Source organism: Zonotrichia albicollis, chromosome 7, assembly GCF_047830755.1.
Source record: "Zonotrichia albicollis isolate bZonAlb1 chromosome 7, bZonAlb1.hap1, whole genome shotgun sequence".
Classification (NCBI taxonomy): domain Eukaryota; kingdom Metazoa; phylum Chordata; class Aves; order Passeriformes; family Passerellidae; genus Zonotrichia; species Zonotrichia albicollis.
Genome location: NC_133825.1, coordinates 42,305,017 through 42,325,792, shown reverse-complemented (window position 1 = coordinate 42,325,792; position 20,776 = coordinate 42,305,017). Strand labels below are relative to the sequence as shown.

Below are 20,776 nucleotides of genomic sequence, written 5' to 3'. Positions count from 1 at the left end.
ACAGCTATCATCTGCTCATGTTATCTGAGAAAGAGGAGAGAAGGAAAAGCTGAGCAAACACAATGCCCAGCTTTTGTGAGGGGTTTCTCACATATAATACCTTCAGTCTAAACATGGAGTTAAAGAATAAAGAGTGAGTTTTTTCTCAAAAAACCCTAAACTTCAATGAATTTTCCCAAAACAGACCAGGACCATAAGTGGCCAACAGTCCAGCTAAGTAACCCTTCAAGACAGACATACAAGATATTTATCAAGGAACACACAGGCTGTATCCAAAGCACAGCTCTTTACAGTGATCTCCAGTCACTAGAGGGCATTTATGTCCATGAAGATGCCAGACCCAATTCTATCACCAAAGATATGGTTAGTTAATGAGGCTTGACTGCTCCCAAAGTTCAGCTAAACAGCTGAACATGATCATGGGTATGCAAACACATTTGCACAATTAGCTGAGTTCTTCACAGATTTTCAGAAATGTTGACAGTGAGTTACAAGATCAAGCCTAGCTCATTTTCTTTGTGGTACAGCCTGAAGGACAGAAAAAACAAAGTGCTTTTGGTAGAATTAGCAAAGATTCAGGTCCCTCAGGATGGAGGGATAACAGCAAAGATTCAATCTGCCTACAAAAATGACCTGAAGGAGTGGCCAGATTCTCATTCAGAAACAGGAGAATGGAAATAGTATTTTGGATCTCAACAGGTACAAAATGGTCAGTCTGGGCATCTCCTCAGGTAGGAACTTAATCAGGAGCTTACATGTATGTTTCATGGTGTCATGACTTGGATATAAATGCTTCCTGTATGAATCAGATTTTATTTAATAAGAAACTAGAAAGATAAAGCTGCAGATAAACCAAAGCAAAGCTGAAAAACTGCCTTGAATATCATAAAGGAGACAGGAGAGAAACATGCCAAAGTTACTACTTTTAAAAATTTTATTTCTACTAAAAATCTTAAAGATTTTTTCATAAATGTTAGTGCCCAGGTGATTAAGATAAGTAATCAAACTAGACCACTGGTACTCTCTAGAACTTTTGAAGAATCAAGGTATGTTTAGAATAACTGATGGAAAGCTGGATAATAACATTATTTTCCCATCAAAACCCTTTTCTCTAAACATTCTCTACCCACCATTGAGACAGACCTGTTTGGTTCTAAAAACTTTTCTGATTTCAGTGGCAGGTTGCCAAAAGGTGTGAAACACAGGCTGATCTGTGCTAACACAGAAAGTGAATTGAGTATTTTAAGTCAGAGGCTAAGACAGAACTGCAGGGATTATTTCAGAAAGTGAGCCTTAAGTTTGTGGGCAGAACAGGTGTTATCCTTTAAAGAGAGGAAAACTATTAACTTGGCCTCACAGAAAGTGATGAAGTGGCTGAGAACATTGCTATGGAAAACTCCAGCATTTTTGCCTTTTGTGCTGTAGATACAATTGTTTAGGTTAACAGAAACATTAGAAAAAATGTTCTGAATATACCAGCAGTCTTGAATCAATGGTTTAAATTAGCTTTCACTTTTCTCAAACTTGCTCATCTGTTATTTGTTCAACCATGACTAAATATTCCATGCAGGGAGAAAAAAATTAACCACTGAATACTGGAGCAAAATCTGAGCTAAAACCCTGTAGCCTTCAAAATCACTTGCTAGTTCATGAACAAAATAATTAAAATCGTGCCAATGACAAAGGATCAACACCATTGTGGTCCTGCTAGTCTAAAAATACAAGCAAGACAGAAGCAGTAAGGGAGAAATTACCTTATATAAAGCCAAACAGCTTTGTCTCTCCTTGCAGCCCTTGCTTACATACACTTTGATAATTGTGGCTACAGCATGGAAGGTAAAGTTCACCATTTGTACAGGTGATGACAAAACAGGAGACAGATTAACACCAATATTTCAGCTTTCACCAGCTTTCTAGCTGGTTTACTCCCACAAACTCTGCCTCATTATTAACACAATGTGATCTTCCCCTAATGGATATTTTTGCTCCCTTTCAAACCAGCTTTCTGTGCACCTATCCCATGGCCAAGACAAAGTAAAGAAATTTTGGGGTTTTTTTATTGTCTATTGAAAAAAAAATCCAGTGCAGAGAAGAGAAGGTTTTACCATCATCTAAAAACAGCTGAAACTACAGAAAAGCTGATCAGCATTCAGTGCCTGAGAAGGTGCAAGCAAGTGTAAAACAGAACTTAAATCAATGAGACACAACTTCAATCCAGGAAAAAATCTGCAGGCTTAAGGCCTGGTGAAAGTTCCTGTTTCCAGAGATAATTGGAAGTTTTGTAACTGAGAAAAAAAGAAAAGTCAAATTGCACATCAATGAGGTGGAAGAAAGTTCTGGTTATCTACTTTGGCAGGGAAATGGTAATTAATGAAAATCACTCACATTCTCTGGCCACTGCCAGTAATGGTTGACAAGCTAAAATTGGCACATAATGATAGGCTGAAAAATGCTGCATGCATTGGCAGCTCTTCCATTTCCTCTTGGTATCCTCCAGCTGAAGAATTTATTTTCAGTTTGTTTAGAGATTTTGGATTCCTCCGCAGGTCTCTCTTTCTTGCTTTGGTACTACAGCATGGTGGCATAAGAAGTTCCCAGGCATTTAAGAAAATAAAAAATAGACCAGTTGTAGCTGTAGCAGGAGGTCTAATCCAGAGTAGCTGTTTGTGTTTATCATGTGGCAACAGCTGGACTTGTTTAAGCAGTCATCTTAAGCATGGTGAGAAAACTTGGAGCTGGCTCCAGAGAAAATTGAGTCCTGGACCTGCAACTTCTAAGCTCTTAACCATCTCATGAAGGCAGCAGTCCAGAGTCAAGCCTGAAGGGAGCCATAACCACCTGAAAGTGTGAAACACAAAATTCAGGGCTGAGATCATGAACCAGTGGCAAGTGCTAAGGAAAGATAAGGGAGTCCTGTGTGATATCAATAAGGTGCAGCCAGAATTTCAGAAGAATGCTTCACCTGTGAACTACTGAAGCAGAAGCTTCTTACCAGGCTTGCTCAGACTTAGTATTTTTCCTTTTCTTGCCCCACATATCAGTATAGTTTCTTTCCATGTCACACAGGAGCTGGAGGCTCCTCCTAAGAACTCTTGCTGATGTGATAGTATGAAATTTCATTAATTGTTCCAAATCAGAGACACAAATACAGCACCCTTTAAGAAAGCTCTGTATGTGTAACAGAGCCAAATTTACCCCTTAACATCCATAAAATGCCCTGGAACATTGAGATACAAGATACAAAGAAGTGGACAGTAATAATTGAATCTGACTGCTCCTGTTTCAGCTGAAGACACCCTGACCTCCAGCTCAGGCACAGAAAAGCTGACAGTCAGAGCATCCCTAGGTGGGTGCTGTGCTGACTGTGAAGATGCAGCAGAGCCCACAGTGGAATTCCAGGGTTTCTTCTTGCCCAACCTTGTGCAGTGTGAAGGAAAACCAGCCACCATGCGTGTGATGGAGAGCTGAAAGGTCAGTGACAAATCACCACGTGGGATACGGATCCTGTCTCTGCACTTCTGTTTTGTTTTCCTGAGCACGCTGAAAAGAAATCAGTGAACCTACAAATGTGCTGCTCTGACCTCTCACATTGTTCCCTTGGGCTCAGACACCAGCGCTGCTATGAAGCAGCTCCAAGCTGGCATGGCATTGTGGCATTGACATGCAAATGAGCAAAGCCAATGAAATATCTTCCTCTCCTTAAGAATGCTTGATTTTTATATTTTCTTTTTTTCCTTTTCTTCTTCTTTTTTTTTTTTTTTTTTTTTGTGTGGTTTGGGTTTTTTTATAGGTTTTATTTATTTTTTGATGCTTTCATAGCCTCCCAGAATAACTTAGATGTATTCCTGCTTCAACTGCTACTTTTTGTTTTTTTCCCAGCAGACTTAGAGCCTTAGTATGTGTTTGTTTATATATACATATAAATGTGTGTAAATTCAGCTTACTTTAGGAACAGGAATATTTTAAGCATTTCAACTACAAGAAAAAGCATATGATGATTCTTTGAAATTCCTCAGTGTAAAACAACTGCAGCTGCCCCTGCCTTGCTTTAAAATCATCAGAAAAATCTGAGACCTAACACCCAGCAATGATTATTCAGTTTGCGTGAACTGGCAGCCTGTGCACCATCCCGGAGTCAAAAGAAAAAAATAATACATTTCCCCCTTTTTTGGCTCTTAAGAGATGAGCCAAAAACTCAACAAGCAAAACTTGACTGAAACTTTTACAGCAAAATTGTTCCAGAAATGTACTTTTTGCATAGTTTAATTGGGTTTAGATCCCCCAGAGTCAAAGGCAACTCCCCCGACCCTCCTAGCAGCTTTCTAAATGAAAAACACTGAAACCTTCAGGGGGTTTAACTTGCGATAAAGGTACAGGGCAGGCTTTACCCAATATTCCAAGTGCTGAGATGCGAAGTTGTGGCTGATGTGTGAGCAGACCCTGAAGCTGTGTGCGCGGTTTGCCCCGGAGATGCGCGTGGGGCAGCGCACAACAGCACTCAGCACCTTCCACAGCACCTTTTGTGTGCGGGCTGCACAAGGGTGGGAGCACATTCATCTGCCATGGCTGAGGCAAAAAAAACTTGAGCATATTTTTTCCCCCTGCATTAGACATCAGGGGACATTGTTAGCAATGAAAGCAATGGCAAAGCTCTTCTGCTCAAAGAGCTCACTGGCTTCAGACACCGTGGAGATGTAGGTTGCTGTAAAAGGTGCTGAATGCTGTTGTGTGCTGTTTCAAAGAGAAATGACATTTGTACCCTCCCAGATGCTTGCTGAGTGCCATTTCTGCTTTCTTCTACCTATTCCTCCCTGAACTGTAACTTTTCACATTTGTTTCAATTATCAAAAGTGAAACTTGACAAACACGGTAATGAACCCCAGGCCAGGCTTCTCATGTGATCTACCACTTCGTGCAAAGACAAGAAAGAATGTTTAGAATTTGACCAGCAAAAGGACCTCAATACTAAGACATGCATTTTAAGGTTTCTCTGTTTTTGTTGGTTTTTTCTTGTTTTGCTTTTGGTTTTTGTTTGTTTTGTGTTTTTTTAATGTGTATAGCAACAGATATTAAAGCACCCAGAATAGCTGAAAATTCTAATGTTGCTAAATAATAGCATTTATTTTAACATCCGTGGTTATATATAGGATCTTGAGGTTCATGTCCAGAGGGAGGGTTTGTTTTGTTTGAACCACAGAGCTGTGGTGCAGTGGTCAGACAGTCCTAATTTTATTTCACTTACAAAAAAACTGGAGACAAAGTGTTTACATCTCCAAGTATCTCAATAAACCCATGGATTATTGCTAATACCAGACCTCTGTGAATCTCACTCCAGGCCCAGTATTGCCATTGATTACGCTGAGGTTTTCAACAAGCTGCCAGCCCATGAATCCTCCAGAGGATGAGAACAGACAAAAATAAGTGGGTGGGGTAAAGAGGAAGGGGATGTTTCAATTCAGAGGATGCTCTACTGAGCATAAATTGGCTTGAAAGAACAGGAACATAAACAACACACCACCCTTGGCAAAAGCAAGTTAGCAAACAAAAATACCCCAGCACTTTTTGTAATGGTGCCTGATAAATATCAAAATGGTCCTAGATTTCATTTAAATGTTAAAACTGAATTTGGATCTGAAAACAAAGGATAAATATATTTCTTCTGACATGTAGTGATGCCTGATGACATGCAATTTCATTGCTTTTTCTTTATGATGCAGTTTTTGTAAGTGATACCAGTTGTCATCAAACGTCACAAAAGCCAGACTTTCCTCAAGTCACCAATATTTATTGTTCTCCTCCAGCAGAGCCTGGTTCGAGTTTGGCGCGCATGGATTTAATTGTTCAACGGAAGAGTTGGGCCCAGCCTACCCTGGAATGGAACACCAGCCTGAGATGGATCTGCTGACATGATGCAAGTGAGATCTTCTGGCAGCTGGTGCAGCAAATGTCCTTTAAAGGAAAAACAAATAAAAAGAGGGGAGAGTTGGGGGTCTGGCTGGATGTTGGCTTAGTAACAGGATACTGGATGTTTGCTCCTGGGTCGGTCATCCGAGTCCTCCCAGGCTGGAGCCACCCCCTCCTGCCACTGCAGGGTCACTGGAGCAGGGGCAGGTGTCCCCAGCATTCCTCGTGGCATTAGTGAATGCCATGGTTCTCTGGAGAATCCAGGAGAGAGCAGTGGTGAACAGGCCTGCCCTGAAGGGTGGGTTCGGACAGAGCAGTCTGAGCCCCTGCAATGCCTGCCTTCGTCAAGGAGACACATCCAGCAGCGCCTGGAAAGGCTTCTGCTCCTTCAGCCTCTACTTTGGGCCTCAAATCCTATAAATTATGGGAACAAAACTAACAAAAAATCCCCCAAATCCCACACTTCTCTACTACTTGTTCTTCCAGTGGTGTCCAAACCTTACATGTTCTAGGAACTTGTGGCACATCCCTCAGAGGCATTGTGAAGGAGGAACACCTTAACCCATGGACACCCATGGTACCAGCCTCTCCCAGACCCATCCTGACTGTTTATTCTCTCCTTCCAGGACATTTCCAAGTCTCCAAGCCCCTCTCCTTTTGTCAAAGGGAAGAAGTTTGACTTCATGGGTGTTTCAGGTCTGACAGGAAGAAAAACTTTTGGCTATGTGCAGCCATTAAAGCACAAAAATGAGCCGGAAAGGCCCATTTAAAAGAGTTGGGGACTGGAGCAGTGGAAGTTTGACAAGGAGAAGGATGCAACAAAGTCAGAAAAGATGACATTTTTGGATGAAGTGCTGTAAGTTTGAGCCTCTCTAGAGAGCTGCATAAAATTCACTGGAGCAGCTGAAAGAAAAGAATAAAATTCACCAGACTTGTCAAGAGAACATGGTTCACAAAACCCTGATAATTTGGCCTTTAAAGCACACAGACTAACTCAGGTATGTGGAGACACTTCTGATTCCTTGCTACATTTCCTTTAACTGGATGGAACATTTTTTTGTTTTTCTTTTTTGTTTTTTGGGGGCTTTTTTTTGTTGTTGTTTTTGTTTTGGGTTTTTTGGGGGTGTGATTTGTTTTTCTTTTTTATTTTTTTTGTCCACACAGCTGGTAGAGGGAGCTTGTACAGCTTCAGTTCACATTTGTCTTTGTGAATATTTTATGCTACTGCCCAGGATATCAGCACTAGATCACCAAACCACAGCACAGCACAGGTGCTTTACAGCTCAGATGTGCCGAGGATTAGACAGCCTAAAAATCTCACACTGAAAAAAAAAAGGAAGTTAAAATTTCCAGACTTTACTTACAGTTTTAATTGGCTTTCTAAGTCTCCTCACACGTGGCATGAGGCAAACTGCATTTTGCTCACGGGCCTGCAGCACAGGGAGGTTTGGTCAGGATCTATTAAAACCTCTTTTCATCACATGCTTGACTTCCTTTAGCAGAGCTCTGAGACTCCATGGTTTTCTTTATTTGTTATTTTGCATTTATCATCCCTGGGTCCTTCATGCACATTCATTAAGGAGGTCTCACAGCAGGCCTGTGAAGGGGATTGCTACTTCTGCTCACTGCATTTCATAGAGAGGAAAACCAAGCTGAGCAACAGCTTTGTGTGCCTCCAAGGGGGACACCAGGACATGGTGAGGAGCCCAGCCCTTTAGAGGGGGGTTTTTTGGAGAACATTCCCCCAGTGCCATCATCCTACCTGTGCTCAAGCTGCGACTGCGCCAGTGGGAACAAATTAAACCAGTGTTGCTCATTGTTGCCTCTCCACCCCTCTCTGCAGCTGTGAATCCCCCACAGGGGTGTGGTGGGGCAGGTTTGGGTTGATCTGCATGGGGACCACAGGGGAAAGATAAGGAAAGTGCCACCAGCCACCACTGGGGAGGCCATGGGGCTGAGCCAGGATGCCCAAGGGCTGCAGGGCAGGCAGTGCTGACCCAACACCAGCAGCCTGCTGGATTCTGCTGGGGCAGACACCTGCAGAGCAGCTGCTTCCATCCTCACAGGCTGCTCTGTGCATGGGCAGGGAGCCCAGGGAGCCAGAGAATGGCAGCAGGGCTGCCAGGCTGTCACCTGTCTGTGGAGAGACAGGTTGTCATTTCCATGGGGAGCTGATGAGGTGTCTTGGGATAATAAGTGGTCTTTACAAGAACCTTTACTTAAAAAATTTATTTACCAGTGTTGGTTTAACATTCCTTGCTTAAGAGTAGCTGGGTGTCACCAAAGACAGTGATATTTTCTGCTGCAGGCCTGCAGGCTGGGGCTGAACAGGGATGTGTTAGTTCCACATCCAGCACTGCTTTTCAAACCGGGTTCTGTGGGCTAATTCCCAACGGAACCCTGGAAGGTTTAGTTTGCATTGGCAGATGCTGGCTCTGGAAGGTAAACTGTGTGCCCTGCCTGTTTTAATGAAACAGACCTGTCTGTATGCACGTAACTCTCCCAGCTTCTTCAGGCCCTTTCAGCTCCTGGGATGACACTGGCCAAGCGCCAGACCTCTGCTGCCCAACCAGCACGTGGATAAACCCACAGGAGAGGCTGGAGCACCTCATGGTGTGGATAAAGCCAATTCTGCTGAAACACCCAGAATTTTATCTTTATCCAAAACATCACTGAGCTGGGCCAAAAATACCATTAGCTATTTCCATCCTTATCCCTAGTGTTTGCACAATGGAAAAAGTGAAACACGGTGTTAAAAAAGGGTTTGGGTTTTTTTCAGATGTAAGAAAATAATTTCTCTGGAAAAAAAAAATCATTCTTGTGGTCATATCCATCTTCTGCTTTGAGGACTTGATCCTGCAGAGCTCCTGGCTCCGCCTCAGACTGTCAAGAATTACATAATGAAATGGGGAAAAAATAATCCCAATTTTTCCTTAACCCAAAAGCCATTGATAATATACAGTTAGATATTCCCTTTGGAAAGACATGGCCCTGGAAAGGCACCAGATATGAGCTTGGGAGCTCCAGTGCTGGCCTGGAAATGTTACTCTGTTCGAGTCAGGCAGTGTGTGTGGAAGAGAGCCCTATGTCCTGTCAAAAAGGATGCAGGACAGAGTTTGTAACATGAATCCAGCACCATGTGGTTCACCACTGTTCATTAATAATCTCCATTGTTCCTTCACACAAAGGTGTGGAGCATTCCAACTGAATTCACTTTATGGCACTATCCACCTTGGATAAACAATATACAGTGTAGTGCTCCTGTGAACTCCTTGGCCAAATAATCCCTGGGATTCTTGTCAGTGGTCTGAAGAGGGAGGAAAAGGTCGTTCATGGAGAGAATCGGCAGCCACTGACCTCCATGCAAATATTTCTTTCTTGTACTTCCTTTGTCCTCTCCTATTTTATAACAAAAGGACTGTTTTAGATGGGCAGGAAAGGAGTTGTTTGGGAATGGAGGTGCTGCATTTTGGTTTGTGGGTATTTTTTTGCTTGTTTGGTTGGTTGTTTTTATTTTTTTTTAAAGTGTATGTAGTTTCACAATTAGCCTACAGCAAAAATTAGCCCTTCATGTAGATTCACACACACAAAAAATAGACTTTTTCCTGGGACTGTAGTAAACATTTTTAAAACAGACGTAGCCTGAGGTGACGCTATTCTTGTGCTTGTGTTTAAAAAGGAAAGGATAAAAAAATTGTGAAATGGATCATTCCTGAGCGAATTAAAACTGCAAATGCCTGTTAAAAACACAGTCTCCAATCATATGGGCAGATGCTGCATCCTACCATATAATAATGTCTATACCTGCAAAAAGGAAGGGCAATTTAATTGACAGACATTTTAAAATCCACAATAATATACCTTACAGTGAATTAGTCAGAGTTTGATGCTGTAGCCCTTATTCTTGGCAGTAATCTTTGCTCACCAGAGCAGACTACTGGTTTCACCTTTTACCAGCACTAAACTGGGGGGAAAATAAAGAATATCCACAGATAAGTTTTTATCTTTGTTAAGGTGACACATTCTCTTCAACCATTCAAGAAATATCATCCTCTCTTATCACCCTCTCCAGGTCTTCAAGTACCTACATGGGAAGAGGTTTCTGATGGAAGAAGAGTCTTTAATCTAGCAGAAAAAGGCATAATGAGATCCAGTGATTGAAAGCTGAAGTTAGACAAATTCAAACTATCTTATCTGGGAACTTGGTAGATTCCCCATCACTTTTGAAGTCTTTAAGAAGATATCCAGTCTTGATGTAAAAGATATGCTCTGGATCAAACAGAAGTTATGGGTTTGATGCGAAAATTATTGGGTGAGGTTCTGCAGTCTGTGTTATGCAGGAGGTCAGGCAAGAGAATCATAATAGTCCCTTCTGGCTTTAAAATCTGTGAAGCCCAAACACGACTTCAATAAGGAAAAAGCAAGCCACCCTGACGACCTCTTCTGCCCACAGAACTTTAATTTTGGAAACAGAAGCTGGTTAAAGCAGTTCATCAGCCTTACCTGGACTCTGCTTAGCAGACTATTCCTAACACCTCGGGATCTTTCAAAGAAAGAAATTTAAAAACAGTCTAGTTTCTCTTTAATAAAAGAAGTTGGAAAGCGCTGACTGGCTTCTCAACCAGCTATTTCTTTTCAAACTATAACAAATTTTGCTTTAAATTTTCACAGCGAGACTTTTATGTTGTTTGTCATAATTGTCAACATTTATTTATTTGATACTCCTTATAACATATTCCTGCAAATGAAAAGGAATTGAACTAATTAGGCAAGATTTCTACATTTAATAGTATTTATATAGCTGTTAGATATGGAATAAATAATGTCCTATAACCACATTATTTTTATTGCTTTTCTACTCTGTAGCCAAGTTACAAAATAATTTTCAATTTGAGTCCAAACAATACCAACTTTCACAGTTTTATCTTGAGTCCTGATAATTTTTCCCTAAATTGCCAGCTCCAGGAGTCATATGAATATATGAAAATCTTGTCATTTCTTAAAAAAAAAAAATCTTTCACAGTAGTTGCCAGTAAAGTTTGAGAACATGATACACACTCCTCAAAGGACCTAAGCAAAGAGCTAAGTAAATAAGCACGTCCAATTCCTTTCTCATCTTATAATTTTAAGGCAAATCTCCTGATTCTGGAATTTAAACATTTGAGGTTGGCAGTCACCAGGTCTATTGAGACTTGCCTTCTCCCATGGGGAAGGAAAATCTGGCTGGGCAAGAACAGGCCACCTCAGTTTAACTGACTAGGCTTAAAAATACCTATTTTTCATAAATAACCAATCCAAACCAGAGACCTGAACACAAGATGAAACCTTGGAGAATCTGACGGCTTTGTCCAGACCAGGGACTTGGTGTGGCTTCTTTGACAGCACATTTCCCTCTGGTTTGGTTTGGTTTGGTTTGGTTTGGAGGGCAGCACTCAGCTGGCCCTTTGAGCCATGATGACAATTTGGGCAAGGATGCAGCAACACACACCACAGCCCAGCCCCATTTCTGCACCACTGGCAGCACCAGCCAGATGTTTCCTCACTGTGGTCTTAAAGAAGCTAAAGCCAGTTTTCAGGGGCACAAAATGTTGTATTGACGTGGGGCTGCTGCCATTCTTGATGCAGCATTTGGGCAGGGCGTCCTGTAGGTGTGCAGGTGTGTGGGGGGCAGAGCAGGGTGTGCCCACAAAGTCCTGGGAGCCATCACTGCATGGGAAGGGGCTGTGGGAGACAGGAGAGGCTGTGGGTTGCAGGAGACGGTGGTGGTGGGACTGTCCCCACATCGGGGCTACAGATGCTATCACAAAATTCAGGCTGTCAAACCTGTTTGAAGGATAACAACAGCAAGGTGGACAGAAACTCAGGGCTTAAACTCCTTCAATGCCATGAGAACCTGCCCACACTGGCAGCAGCAGGGCCTCCAAATGAGCTGTGGTGCAGAAGGAATGTGAAAAATGGCAATAAATGTAAAAGCCTCCTTAAAATCTCCAGTCCTTGCAGAGGCATGGACACCCTGCCAGCTCTCCAGCTCTTTTCTGCTGTCATCTCACTCCAAACTGTCACAAGATGTCAGTGTTTTCAGATACTCCTGCTATGGCTGAGCAAACAGCCTCTCCACACTGCCTGGCTGACTTTCAATGGCATAAAATTCATCCATAAAATTGAGCCATAAGGTTCTCAGCAGAGTGGCAGTACGACAAAGAGACTTGGTGCAGGAGCCACATCAGCCTCTGACAGTGGGATCAGGGTGCAGTTGCAGTTCACCCTTGTCCCTGGGGTAGCTGAAAGGCACCTGGGTGCCCAGGCTGAAGTGATGATGCTTATGGGGATCACTGAGTTTAATACAGCCCTGGTTTTGAACCAGATTTTTTTTTTCCTCTCCTTGAAAAATTCTTTTAGAGTGTTCTGGAATGTGAAGTTTGTTTTAGCTGGTAAATTCCTTAACCCCAGGTTTCCCTGCATGACACACCAGTCACGACGTCCTCTGGTGGGTAGTTCAAAATTCTGTCTATTGGTGTTTTCCAAGTTCCTTTTGCATCCAAAGCCCTTAATCTCTTCACCCATATATACACAGAAGGATTTGCAGGAACCAATGTCATCCACTCTTCCCAGAAAACACAGCATATGCAATTTCTAATCCCTCTAGTAGATCCTGCTACTCTGAGGCCTGGGAGTTATAAAAAATGGTGTTTTGTGTTGAGAGCCCTGGGCTCTATCCTCCCAGTGAGTTGTTATTTCTACGAAGGTTAAAAATCCACTTGTAAAATTTAAGAGGAGCACCTTAATATGAAAAGCATCCACAATTACAGAGCTATCTTCAATGACTCTATAAAACCAACACATGGGTTATGAAATCAGTGTGGGATCCTACTTTGGAAGCTTTGAATTACCTTTTTAAGGAGTCACTCATTGCCATCATCTAAATAAGAATATTCCACTAGGCAACAGACAGACTCCAGCAGCTGGATAACACTAATGTCCCCTTGTCACACCAGACCTTCCTGGCAGGATTCAGTGATCCCTGCAATGGGGACAAATGCTGCTGTATAAGAAATTTTTTCCCATCTTCTTCAGGGGAGCTTTGTCCTTTTGCAGACCCAGAGTTTGTTTGTTGCTCTGTTTTTGTTTTTTTTTAAGAGACCTTTGTGGACACTGCCTGTGATAATTAGCATAATTTCAGATGGGGGTGTGTTAACGGGGGGGAAAAACACCTGGTCCCATTGCACAGAAAATTCCTAGGAAAAATGAATAGGTTACAGTAATGTTTGCAGCTCAAACAGACCCATCTGAGTCGAGCCTTTTGTGCTCATACCAAGGTGTTTATTTCAGAGAGATGCTCCAGGTAGGCTGTCTCTGTATGAGACAGCTGATTTATGCCGCGATTGTTTGCCACCAGCAGTCCTGCTGCCTTGCAAGCCACACCCTTTGCTGCCATCCCGAGGTTTGGATTTGATTTCCCTTGAGAAAGAAGCTTCTGTTCACATTCCCATCCACCTGTGCTGCCTCAATACAGCATTCTATGTTTCCTGCTTTTTTTTACCCTCCCCTCCCCACCCCTGCGAATTTGCTCTCATTGAGTGGCATGAAGAAAAATAAAAATAAAAAAAAGACCACCTCCTACTAAGAGGACTAAGACCTGGGGAGCCAGCGAAGAGGAGAGGCCGTTGCCTCTAAAGTTCAGAAATAAAAAAAAAATGACTTGTTCTTTTGAGCTCGCTGTTCCCTGATGCGACACTGTGATCAGTATCAAATGCTCGGTGGCAAGGATTTTTGTCAAGCTTTCCCAGCTAAAATAGATTTAACCTACCAGTTGCTCTTTGTGGGTTTAACAATGTGTGTGACAATAAAGGGCTGCTGCCGCTGCATTGTTAACACATGAATAGTCCTGGTTCTCTGTATTTACTATTGTGCACTGCAGATTTCCAGGAAGGAGTGTTTGGCTCTGGCTATTGATACATGTCCTGTTTTGCAGAAGGAGCTGAATCAGCCCCTCAGTGATTAGGTGATGTGAAGGGGCAGTTAGGATTTAATTGAAATTAAGGAAAGCACCTGATTGCCTTTGAACTGCTCTCTGGGCTTTCTCCCCTGCTCGGAGATGGTATGCCTGGGTTCCACACTCTGCTGTCACTGCCTTTGCACGTGAGGAGTTCACCCTGAGGGCAGGAAACTTGCAAAATGCCAAAATCCAGGCAGAAATACATTCCTTGATAACGGTTTGTAGTTTGTTCTTGGCTAGGGCTGGCCAGCAGTGCTATGGACAGGAGGAAGAGGCAAGGAGAAAGATACTGATATGCTCTGCTCCTCCAGAAAAAGCACTGTCAGACAGGTCTGAATGAGAGGGAAGCTTCAAGAACCCTCAGGGATACTTCTGGTGGCTCCTGTGCATGTAGTTTTGTTCTCATTTTGTGTTACACAGCACCATGAGCACCCAGCTGGGACTGGGTGCCAGGATGGTGAAGGCAGGAGGGCTGGGCGGGATGAAGGAGGATGCTGGCAGCATCCCACTGTGTCCCTCATGGGGTCACTGATTCCTGCACAATGCTGGAGGTGTGTTCCCACAACAGTGCCCTTCTTCACTCACCTGAAATACCCTCACAGCCTCCACAGGGCAAGGGAATTGCCTGTAAACCCTGGCCAGCCCCATGAATGTCCCCTCAGGAGCAAACCTCAGCAACACCTTTTCTCCATCCAGGTAAGGGAGCCCTTGTGGGCAGTGGGAGCCACATCTGGCTCTCCCCTGGATGGCAAGAGCCAGATGCAGCCTCAGGTGACCCAGAGGCAACCCTGGGCATGAAAGTTGCACTCAGGTGCTGAGAAGAAAGAAGGAAAATCTCCAAAGGGTGAAACACCTCTCCATCCTGGAAGTGATCTTTGCCGGCGTTTCTCTCGGTTTCATTTCCGTAACAATCAGCCACTTATTATTAAATCAATGCTGCTGGGGAAATGGAGTTAAATTAAGGGAGATCAGAGGCAGGAACGGAAGCGACGTCTATATAAATATCTGCCTATATTATATAGAGTACTGTAGTTAATCAATCCTGAGAACAAAGGGCTTGGCTTGAACCAAGGAACAGCCCTGGCCAAGTGAAGGAGCCCTGCTGTGGTAAGCAAGCAAACAGCGCTATCGACAAGGAAAATGTTTATAAAGACTTCTCTCCCACTGAAGGAGTTGAAAAACAAGGGTTTTCAGCCCCTGGGGCAGGCACTGGTCCCCTGGCTCTTTGGGCAAGCACTCCTCTGAAGGTTAGCTAGCACAGGAGCCAGATGAGGGGACAGCAGCTTCTCTTAACTGAGGCAAAAATCTTATTGATTATACGTTCAATAAAAGGTCAAAACTCCCTTTGAGGGTCACCACAGTTTCAGTAAAGCTCTCCCCAGCCCCAGCTCCTCTCCCTGTCTGCAGAGTGTTTCGTGCCAGTCTCTCCAGGTGGACACCTGGGGTAAAAGTGAGCTGCAAATGAGCTAATCATCATTAATGTGTCGGTAGAACCTACCAGCCTGACATCCCTCCTAATGGCTGACAAATGTCAGGGTGACTTGTATGCTTTTTTTGTTAATTGAATTGGTTAATTAGGTCCCAGAGGCCTGGCTGCTAATTGTGAGCTGCAGTGGAATATGGGTTTGAAAAAAAAATGCCACAACAACAAAAAAACAAAAAACCCCATAAAATCCAATGCAAGGAAGTTAAAACAAAAGGGAGAGATGGGGGGGGAAAATAACACCCCCCACTCAGTCACTCACTCACTCACATGCACACACAAAACCTCCTTTGTGTTCTTTACAATCTGTACAGTTACCTTCGCTTAATTTCTGACCTGCCACATGCTACTGCCTTCTTGATGTGTTTTTAAAAGGAGGGTTAGAGAAATTCCAAATCTGCCTTTTTTGACGAGAGCATCTGCTCAGTCAGAAACACAGTCATTAATTTTCTGCCAATTAGCAAAAAGAAAAAGAGAGAGAGAGGGAAAAAAAAAAAAAAAAGAAGAGGGGAAAAAACCCCTCCAGATTTGCATCTTAATTTGTTACTTTGTAAAGATGTTGGTTTTTTTAAAAGTTAAATACTCCCTCCGGTTTGCCAGCCATAGAAAGTGAAGAGATGATAGCAACTTCCCACCAAGAAAAGGCAATTAATCATTATATTTTGCACTTCTGTAGCAGCTTTCATCCCCTGATCTCAAAGCGCTTTGTGAAATTATTGTATTAAGTCTCCTGCCAAGCCCCGGTGAGGGTGGCAGTGTACCAGCAAACTCCTTGGGGCCAAGGTGGTCTTAATCTGCGTCTGCTGAAATGTGCCAAGGACACTAATAAACTTTATAGGAAATAATTACTAGTTTACCTGTTTCAGTGAGGGTTAAGCAGAGGCTCACGGAGCACTTGGGGGCTTCCTGGAGCAATACAACCTAGAGCTGGAGGGAGCATCTTGAACCATCTTCCTCCAGTCTCAGCATTCCCACTCCTTCTTTATTAACAGCCTTAACTGGCAGCTACAGGCAGAGAGATCCCTGGCATTGAGGGCATTGAAAGTATTAGAGCCAGAGCTGTTCAGGAACTGGCTTCTCCTCTGTGCAGAATACCCCACAGACCATGAACACCACATCCACTTTGTTCTGAAACAAAAAAAACTTGGGAATTCAACCATTTCCTTCCAGGCAAAAGTTGGAAAACTAATGTCCAATCACTTGAAACATCTTTTCATAAATGGCATCACTTTACACCATGTCTCAGCCTTGAAAACTTCTCTGTTCCTTCCCACCTTGCCAAAAGAAAATTTATCGTTTCAAAAATCAAAGCTATATCTTCTGCATGATTGAAATTAGGGTATTTCTGTTCGTGGAATTTGCTTTGTTTTTTAATCAGATGCTTCCCTCTATAACTGATAGAGGGAAGCATCTGATTAAAGCAACATGTCAAAATCCATACTTTTCTTCAGAAAAGGAAAAAAGATGTAATTTTCATTGAATATGATGACTGTTCCGACAACAGCCTTTTCCTGAGCCAGTACTGATGTAGGAAACCGAGCTATTAGCCTATTTCCATGTGTATTTTAGATTTCTGGGTATTCTTCTTCCTTCACCCAACAGAGGGATCCCAGTGACTCAGAAAATGGGAACCCAGGTGCTTGATCCCTGGCGCTATTCCCTGCGCAGCCTTGTCGCAGCAGCAGGAGTCGGCTTGCCTCAGTTTCCCCTTTCCCCAGGGGAAGTGGAGGGTGCCCCCAGGTGCCTCCTTGGCCAGCCAGTGCCTTTACTCTGCTCTCCCTCCTCACCCCAGACTCCCACAGGCACCTCGGGGCTCTCAGGAGGGGCAATTTGTGGATGCTGGCAATGGACTCGCAGCCCTCGGGTGAAGATAAAACACGGCGATTATCCTGCTCGCCTCCCCACCCCCCTACCTGTCGGATAGCAAAGTTGCCTCACGAGTTAAAATAAATTGCCTCACGCTCCCCACTGAAAGCATTTTGACTTTGTCTTGAATCGCGTATTCCAGTAGTCATTATACTTCAGCTTCTTCTTCTTCTTCTTAGCATATGACATACATAGCAGTTCAAAAGTTGCAGCGAGCTGCTGCCAGGTCACATTCAAAGGAAAGTATCTGGGAAGCTGGCAGCTAAAAGTATCTGATAAGTTGGCACTGTTACTGCTCAGCAGGAGGAGGGAGAAGTGAAGGAAGGAAGGGGAGGGGGAGCCAGGCATGGGGGAACAGGGAAGGGGAGAGATTCAAAGGGCTTTTGTTTCTGGATCAGATTCTTCCAGACTCTGAAACTTTTGCAGAGATGTATGTGCCAGGGATTTTTTTTTCCCCTTCTCTTCCTCCTCTCCATAGTTTAATGCATTAAAATAACCTATTAAAAGGCCTATATTTGCTTTCAAGCAGACTCTGAAAGGCGCTCAAGATGTCACTATTAAAACCGGCGCTGTGCTTTGCAGGCGAAGGTCTGTGGTGAGGAGAATAAAGCAGAATTGATTAGCTGCTCCGACTTTGCCAGCCTCACAAAGCCTGCGGTGTGCCACAAGTTGCTAGAGAACAGATCAGCAGCTTCTAACCAGCTCGCCTGTACACAAGGGTGCGTCACTTTAATATCCAGCTTGGCTCTGCAGAGCCTGGCCGGCCCAGTGTTCCCACAATGTCCCCACATTTCCCACTTCCCCATGCCCTATTTTCCCCCTTTTGTGAGTCATCCGGGAAGAGTCCGGATTAAACCATCATGGCATTGCCTCTGAACCCAGAGAACAAAATGCCCCCCTCCTGGGAGGCTGTGGAGGGTGTTCGATCCGAGGCAGCCACAGGACCCCAGCGCAAACACCGTGGCTGCTGCCCCGAGAGTCTTGTTCCTGGCTACTTAATTGACAATGAATGCTAGAACAAACAGACTGGAAAATGTTGGAAAATGCTGCAAATGGCCAAAAGCATAAAGCCAAGGCACAAAGGTAACGAGGGGATCGGAGCCCTTGTGCTCTGCATAAAAATGATCCACTCTGCACCTTTGAAATTAGGGGATGGTGTTCGTGTCATGCCGTGCATCAGTCTGACAATCCACCCCTGAGTAGTCATTGTCATTATACCACAGGTCACATTTGTAACAACTCTATTAATGTGTATGAAGTTACTTCTAGTCCAACAGTGGCCTAAGAAAATCAGGCTTAATTAGATTCTCCTTGTAATTAAATGCAATTTATTCTTATGCTTTGTGTTATGCTTCTGGCTTGCCCGTGCTATTGTCTGCTGATTATTAGAAATGTATTTATGAAAGGTGTAACAACTGTGTAAGAGCTGTGTTTTTAGCCAACATGCAATTAGCTTTGCTTGTACCAACCCCAGCACAGCAGGCCCTTGGCCCCTGAATGCAGCTGGTGTTGAGAGTACTGCACAAATAAAGGGAAGGAACAGGCAAGCCTGATCTCATTTGCCTTGGTAGGTTAAGGTTATATCAGATAAAATCAGGCTGAGGCTCTGTGTTCCATGTTTAGGCCTACAACCCTTCCCAAGGAAAGCTTTAACTAGCCCTGACTAGTGATTAACTTCAGCTCTGCTTTTTCAGAGGTTTGCACATGATTAACCTAGCCTGTTAAAAACAGGGCCACTGACTTTAACAGAGATGAGAGCAATAAAATAAGCATGCATCAGTCCTTTAGGGGCTCAAACTCTGTGCCATTCAAACCTGTGCAACTCAGAGGGAAAACGCTTTTTTCCCCCTTCACAATTATTCCAACAGCTGCCCCAGGTACAAGCAGAAGAACAGGTCTAAGGAGATACAAGACTGCACAAGCAGGTTCACATCAACAGCTGCTCTATCCCTGCATCCCCTCACTAAAACTTCCCAGCCACTGGGTTTTCATTCTTTGTTTTCAGGGAAGCATTTGCTGAATGGTTCTTCCATGCCTATTGAGGTCAATAGAGTAAATTGAAAATAATCCAATACCGTCAGTAATTTCAATTTAAATCAACGGCAAACAAGGTGCAAAGACCAAGCCAGGTCTCCCTTGCTGCTACTTAAAATAGTTTTAATAGAGGGGAAACACCTTTGCAGGTGAGCTAGCTCAGGGAGAAAGAGAGTCTGAAACAGATTGTGGGAACACTGACTTCCCCCACCACCACCTATGTTCCCAAATTACCTGATTATTCTCATTAGCGCTGCATTCGGATGGCTGCAAACGAATAAAAGAAAGCAGGGGCAGGAGCGGGTAGTAAATCCTCCATACATGAATATGATGAGGAGTTTAGGCAGCTCCCTCCCACTCCTGCTAAAAAAAAGTTTTAATCTTGGCTGCTCCGTGCATATTGACTGGCAGCATATTGACAGGCCACCTGCTGAGGCTGCTTCAGCTATTGATAACCAATGCCATCACACCGAAAGTTCAAACAGCCACCGGTGGCTTTCATGTTTGTAAACAGTATTGATCTGCATAAATCAGCCTGCCATTAGGCTGCCGGATTAAACAAGGACCAAGACAGAACATTTGTGAGATTAAATCCGGAAACAGTTAATTAAAAGCTGAGCAATAAACCCAAGCTGTAAACAGCAGGCAATTAATTCAGGCATCTGTAGCGGTGTGTGCGCAGTCCTTTGCCACGTTCCTGGCTGTGCCCCACAGCCCTGTTCCCTGTCCCCACACCTGCCACCTGTCCCCAGCACCAGCATTCTGCCTCCTGCACCCATCACCAACACCCATGCTGGAGTGCTCCATCATCGCACTGCTGCAGAAGGGGCCTCAAAAGGAATCTTGAGGTGTAGGGACATTTTTTTGTGAGGAGGGGAGGAGGGAAGCCCTCCAGGCTTTTCTTGTGCTCAGCGTGGTTGTGTTGCTCCAATGTCAGGACCCAGGACATCCCTCTGGCTGCTCTGGGTGATTTGAGATCCTGGTAAGAAGCTCAGAGACCTTGGCACAGAGTCAAAAACACCTGTGCCTTTGATTTTAGTCCATGGAAAAAATTACCAACTTTGTGTGAAGAGTTACAAGCCACAAGAGTTGAATAGAATGATAGTTAATTTGTCACAGGGCGAAAAAGTAGAATTTTGGGGGTTTTAGAATGGGAGTTCAAGAAGCAAGATGGAGGAATCGGGGTGTGTCCTGTCTTTCTCCTTCTCCTTCTTGTCCTCCATCTTCTGCTGTGATGGTGGCACTTTTGGATTGGTTTAGAGTAGAGACAGACTGTCTAACATAGGTGGTAGGTATTGGGAAAATATTGTAAATAGAGTACATGTAGTTCTTAGTATAAAAAGCTAACACCACCCCAAGTGGTGTCCATGAACCAACCTACTGGACAGATCTCAGCAGGCCAGACAATGAATGTTATAGATAAGAAAATATAAACAACCTTGAACCGATGAATCTCTTTGTCTTCAGTCGTGAGGCTGGGAAAGGAAAGACTT

The 20,776-nt window shown here is 43.7% G+C and overlaps 1 protein-coding gene across 1 annotated transcript in view; it reads right to left on the bottom strand.

The window, feature by feature from the left end:
- Nucleotides 1-16,422, bottom strand: part of HABP2 (hyaluronan binding protein 2) — a 79,556-nt gene extending 63,134 nt beyond the window's left edge. Inside the window, exon 1 of the mRNA XM_026799767.2 lies at nt 16,241-16,422. The gene's annotated coding sequence lies outside the window, so the exon portion shown is untranslated. The remainder of the gene's footprint in view (nt 1-16,240) is intronic.
- Nucleotides 16,423-20,776: the final 4,354 nt, after the last annotated feature.